At 40.5% G+C, this 5,949-nt stretch overlaps 1 long non-coding RNA gene across 2 annotated transcripts in view; it reads left to right on the top strand.

Annotated features, from left to right (window-relative positions):
• The first annotated feature begins 845 nt into the window (after positions 1 to 845).
• Positions 846 to 5,949, top strand: part of LOC133717817 (uncharacterized) — a 72,641-nt gene continuing 67,537 nt past the window's right edge. The window contains exons 1-3 of one of the 2 annotated variants that reach the window (XR_009849959.1): positions 847 to 1,401; positions 1,859 to 1,959; positions 2,891 to 2,905. This is a non-coding gene — a long non-coding RNA (uncharacterized LOC133717817). Of the gene's footprint in view, positions 1,402 to 1,858; positions 1,960 to 2,890; positions 2,906 to 5,949 lie in introns of both variants that reach the window. The other variant, XR_009849960.1, reaches the window with a different exon arrangement.

Here is a 5,949-nt window from a genome sequence, read left to right as displayed (position 1 = left end):
CACAAAGTAATAAGCTCATAATCAAAATTGAGTTATAATGAAAAGAACTGGAAATTTTATTCATATGCCAACGGAGTTACATCATTGTCTCTTTGTCCAAAGAAAATCTAATCCAAAATGCTAGATAATGCAAAACAATGGTAGTCGTCTAACTTCTTTCGGTAATTCCAAAATAAATGTGACCAGGTGAGTAGAGAGATGTCGGTGGAGCAAGGCTCGCTTAAGTACCACTAATCTCAGAACCTTCCTAGAAATCACACTTACTTTGGGTGAGCCTACTTTGAAGAAAGACTAAACCATTGGCATTTACTACAAAAATTAAAATATGGCAATTGCCTATTACATTTCTTGGAAAAAATAAAGACAAACAGAATTGGCGATCTATTGATCCCAGCCAGATTTGTAGTCTTCAACCCTTCACTCTAGATCATCTTCTTGATCTTCTTGTTCCACATAGTGAGCTTCTCTTGCTTCACAATATGCTTTGTAGGCGGTGACAAGTTCTTCACAAGCTCTACAAATGTGCGCCCAATGATCAAACACTCCACATCGAGAACATACATCTCTTTGCTCAAACTTCATTCATTGAGGCGCTTTGAAAGCGTCATTTAGATGGCTCTTAGTGTTGGTGGCGCCACCAACATGGCTAGAGGCATTGTGTAATACCCCGAAAAATCCAAATTAAATTCTGTGGATTTTTAGAAATGATTTCACGATAGTGGGAGCGAGTATGAGGCTCGGAGGAATTGTGGAATTAGTTCGAACGATTAATTTTCGAAAAACGAACGTTATTTAGGGGGTCTCAAAAAGTGACTTTTTATACATTGGGAATTTGGGAAAACTTCCTTCATGAAAGTTGTAGAGGACATTAAACCGAGTGCGTGCATATGTGGTACGTAAAAATCGGAGTTCGTATGCGAAAGTTATAAGCGAAATATGAAAGTTACTGTTTTTGGTAGATTGGTATAAATTTGAAATGTTACTGTAGCCAGGTAACTTTTCTTTCTTTTCTCTCTCCTTCCCCCGTGCTCTCTCAGTTTCTCTCTTCTGCAACTCTCTCTTTCTCTCTTCTGCAACCTCCTCTTTCACCACCTCTAGACCACCAAATGGCGAGCTGCGAGCATCGATAGACTCGTCTCTTCCTCCTTATCACGCATGTGGGAGTTGTTTACGACGATTTGGCCGGAAATGTGGAGATCGAAGCCAACATTTTTACTGTAGCAAATTAGTCAACGCCGATTTCCGGCCACCTCCAGTCATAAACCCAGGTCCATTAGAAGCGCCTTAAGCCGCTCTTCATGCTCGCCAAGTCTCATAACCCAGATCGAAGCATGGAGGAAGAAAGCATAATTGGAAAATTTCACTGTACATCGGAGTGCTTAATTGTTCGGCTACTTCAAGGTATTTTCTGACTTTGTCACAGTTGAGAAAGTGATTGGAAATGTTGAGATGATGCTGTGGATGAAATTTGGTGGCCAGAGGAGGTGTTGGCCGCCACATGAACAGTGTTTGTCGCATGATTAGTGCGGTGTATGAACAGTGATTATATTATGTTTTTTTTTAGCTAGTTAAATCCTATAATTTTTGTAGAGGTTGAATATGTCAATTTAGTTGGAATTGGAGAAGTTTTCAATTGATTATGAATTTCTGGGAATTAGGGTTTCGATTATCGATTTACGAGAATCCGACCGTCGGATATCTCTTGGTTCTGACTTGGAACCTTTAAGATAACGAATTGGTATTAGATGTAAGATTTGGGTGGAATTTGAGAAGTAATGGAGATAGGGATTTTCGGGTTTCGTTTAGGTTCGTATTTATTTTATCGGATTGCCGTTTACGGAAATATAATTGTGTACAGGGCAATGTTGCGAGCTACGGCTAGATGAAGGAACTCGTTTTCGTGGTCGCCAACCAGTATTATTTATATTTGGCTTTTAGAAGACGCAGCGGGAATTAGAGGTGAGTAAACCTCACGTGGTTCATATTACGAACCGAATAAATTTAATTATCTTATTTTGTCGTAATTTTGTGAAAATATTTATGGAATAAATATTTGTTTTAAAATCATATGGACTTGATCAATTACGGTCCATAGGTAAGTAAAATGATTTTAATTATACAAAATGAATTTCACGATTTTCTTGTGTGAACTATAGTTGGTATTAGTGGTCATTCCTGAGTGGGTGATTACGTATATATATATTTACGTGATTATATGTGGAATGGTGTGACATTGAAGAATGTGGAATTGTGATGATTTATTTATTATGGGTTGAGATGTGACTTACCATATTTGTATGTGATGATCATGATTACTGAGTCATGTGGATATTATGGTTGACATTGGGGGATGTATAGAGTTAGAGAATGTAAGGTTCTGAGGATGAGGTGTCCGAAGTTCGACGGTTAAGGATAACCAGAGTGTTTGTGTGCTGAGGACGGGGATGTCCAAGGTGCGACGGTTTATTATTAACCGAAGTTGTGTGCTGAGGACGGGGATGTCCAAAGCGCGACGGTTTATTATTAACCGAAGTATATGGTGCTGAGGACGGGGATGTCCAAAGCGCGACGGTTATAGTGTTAACCGAAGTATTTTTGCCGTTGCTTGACCCTAGGCCAAGGTGTCAGAGGTAACGAGGCAGTTAGAGCTCTAACGTGTTATGGGATGGGACTAAAGTGGTGATAGTGTTGTGAGATAGGACCAAAGTGGTGATAGTGTTGTGTGGTTTGACGTTTGCGTCGTGGATGTTGAGATTGTTGGTTGTGTTGTTGAGTTATAAGAATTGTAATTTAAAATCAACAGTTCTTTCTTGTTTACTCATACTGGCTGTAAAAAGCTTACCGGGTTTTGTGTTGTTGCAACTCCCGGTACACTATTCAAATTGTGTAGCGGGTAATCCTACAGGTCAGGAGAACCAGGACGGTGATCGGGCTGCTTAGAGTAGTGTTATGTGAATTACAGCATTATATTGTGAGGTTTGTTATGCTCATTTAGAGCTTTACAATTTTACTTTGTAAGAGTGAATTGTAATAATTAACTCGAGGTTTTCGAGTTTTGTGTTGAGTGGCGAGTGGTGTGTTTGTTTCTGAGAAAAAAATTCAGAACGTTATTTGTTTAAGTTGTTTAATTCATGTTTCGGATTTTGAATGTGTTATTCAAAATTCGGGGCGTGACACATTGCCTCCCTCTCTCTTTCCACGTTGACCTTTTCGGTTCCGTGTTCGCCTATTTTGGCGATTACCTTCCCAAGTAGAGTGATTATACGGACCAGAAAGTCCAGAAGTATCCCTAAGGTTAGGGTTTCGCTCTTGGCGCCTTCTCTTAGGGGCGCGACTATAATTGGATTCCGGAATATGCTCTATTTCCACGGATCTCGAATTATAGTTCTTCACAAGGATGTTGTCATGCTTTTCAGCGACATTCATAGCTCCAATGAGCTCATGAAACCTTGTGATCCGTCATGCAGTAACATCAATTCGATAGTTCTTAGCAACCATCAATGTAGAGACGGGGAAGGTAGAGAGAGTCTTCTCAATCAACATCGCATTTGTGATCTCTTTACCACAGAATTCTATTAAGGATTTAATGCGAAGTGCTTCCGAGTTGTAGTCAAGAACTGACTTGAAATCACAGAAGCGGAGGCTATGCCATCTCACTTCTAGGTCAGGAAGCAATAAGTCACGGACGTTGCCAAATCTTTCTTCGAGTGAGACCCACAGCCTTCTGGGGTCTTCTTCATTCATACACTCGTACTGGAGCGAATCATCCATATGACGAGTCATTAGGATGATGGCTTTCGCCTTATTTGCCTCTAAGGCTGCTCTATTTGCTTCCAAAGCTTGAGCTTGCTCAACAGTTAGCACGTCCTGGCTAGGCTCGAGAATCGTATCTAGGATTCCATCGGCCTTGAGATGCTGGCGGACATCACGAACCCACCTGTGATATCCAGAGCCAGTTGTTCCCAATGGAGCAAAGTCCAATTTGTTCAGGTTACTCATCCTGAAAGAGAACAAGAAAAAGGGTTAGTTTCGGAGCGGAAAAAGCTACCATGAAAACATATAAAATTTCTGAGCGTAGTCGCTTCAAAGAAAATCCGATTCCAAGAGATATTGGATTAGATCGAAACAACGATGTATGTGGTCGATCGTTTTCTTCTCAACAAACTCTAAGTTTGGAGGACTCTACAAGCTCCAAGCTTGGAGTGAGCACGAACCCCCACAGGTCGGCTATTGGTCTCCCCTATGAATAAGAAAGGGTTCTTGACCAAAAGCACCAAAATTGGCCAAAGTTATCCCACTTACCCCAGCAACAAATTTGTATTCCCACCTACCCTGTTTAAAGTAAAATGACAGTTTTGCCCTTGATGTAATTAAGTAATTACAACCTGCCACTCTCCCCCATCTCTTTCTCCGCCCTGCAAATCCCCGATGTGCACTCTCTCTCTCTCTCCTCTGCAACCAAATTTCAACAGCAACCATAGTCACATGGAATATTGTCTCTCCCACCACAAGCTCCTCACTCTTCCGTCCCCAATCTCGACCTTAAAGCCTCGATTAGCACTCAATTTCGCGCCCAAATCCCAGGTATTTGACTATGGTAGCCGGCGCCGTGGTATCGATCCACTGCGAGTTCAGCAGCCTCAACTCGCCGCTCAACCCGAGGACCCGATTTGCCAAGGACCTCGACTCACCGCTCGACCGGAGGATCCGATTCCGGCTCCTCCAAAATCTGATTCCAGTTCCGGCTCTCTCTCTCTCTCTGTTAGGATTTTCGCTGTTTTTGATGGGCATAATGGCGCTGAAGCAAGTGATATGGCTTCAAAGCTTTTATTGGAGTATTTCGTTTTGCATACCTATTTTCTTCTTGATTCTTCTGATGCATCGAATAAGTATAATCAATGATGATGTGGTGGCCTGGTAATCTGGTTCAGGTTTCATTGTTCAGGTCAACTTGTTTAAGCTTTTTAGTATCAGCCAATTGTTTATGTTATTATTCTTTACTTAATAGTAAAGAATCCCTTAATTTAGAAATGAAAGGATTTGAGTAGTTAAATTGATTGATGTGACTGCTTTGTATCTGTTGCATTTAGTTTGTGGTGCATTATTAGCAATTTTATGGTTCCCTTTGGATAGGAGTAGAATCTGAAAAAGATTTTTTTTAGGAGGCAATAGACGTTTTTAAATTGATGTAATCTCCTCGTTTTTTCTTTAATCAAAGTTATATTTGTGTAATTTTAGAAAAATTAGTTCTTATTTCGGTAATCGAAACGTCTATTGGGGGGCAATAGACGTCTATTGGGAGATAATAGACGTTTTAAAATTGATATAATTTCTTCGTTTTTTTCTTTAATCAAAGTTTTATCTATCTAATTTTAGGAAGATTAGTTCCTATTCCGGCTACTGAAAGTTCTATTGGGGGGCAATAGACGTCTATTGGGGGGTAATACATGGCTGATAGTCGTCTATTGGGGGCAATAGACTATTGTGGCAATAGACGTCTATTGGGGGGCAATAGATGTATATTGGGTGCAAAAAAACTTTCCGGTGAGATTTTCAGCAAATTCCGGTGGGCGGTAGCCGGTGACCGGAATCCGGCGGCCGGTGACCGGACTCCGGCGAAGTCTCCCATGGTTTCTCTCTCTTCCGTTTTCTCTCTCTCTCTCTAAGTAACAAAGGGGTAAGGGTAAAATGGTATTAAAAAAAATTAAAAAACAAAAAAAAAAATCTTAATGGGGTATTAGGGAAGACCTCCTTAGAGTGTTTTGGGTCAAGAGAGAATTAAAAAAACTTAATGGGGTAAGTGAGAAAAAAATCTTTAAAAATGGGGTAAATAGACAAAAACCCAAGAAGAAAACAGGGGTAAAGAAGGGAGGTTGCAAGTCCCCGAGAAAAAGAAGAGAAATTGAAATAAAAACTTCAAAAAACCGGGAACTAAAGGAGCCTTGAAAA

The sequence above is a fragment of the Rosa rugosa genome, chromosome 6 (assembly GCF_958449725.1).
Source record: "Rosa rugosa chromosome 6, drRosRugo1.1, whole genome shotgun sequence".
Classification (NCBI taxonomy): domain Eukaryota; kingdom Viridiplantae; phylum Streptophyta; class Magnoliopsida; order Rosales; family Rosaceae; genus Rosa; species Rosa rugosa.
The sequence above is the reverse complement of the archived record's forward strand: the minus strand, read 5'-3'. Positions and strand labels throughout refer to the sequence as shown.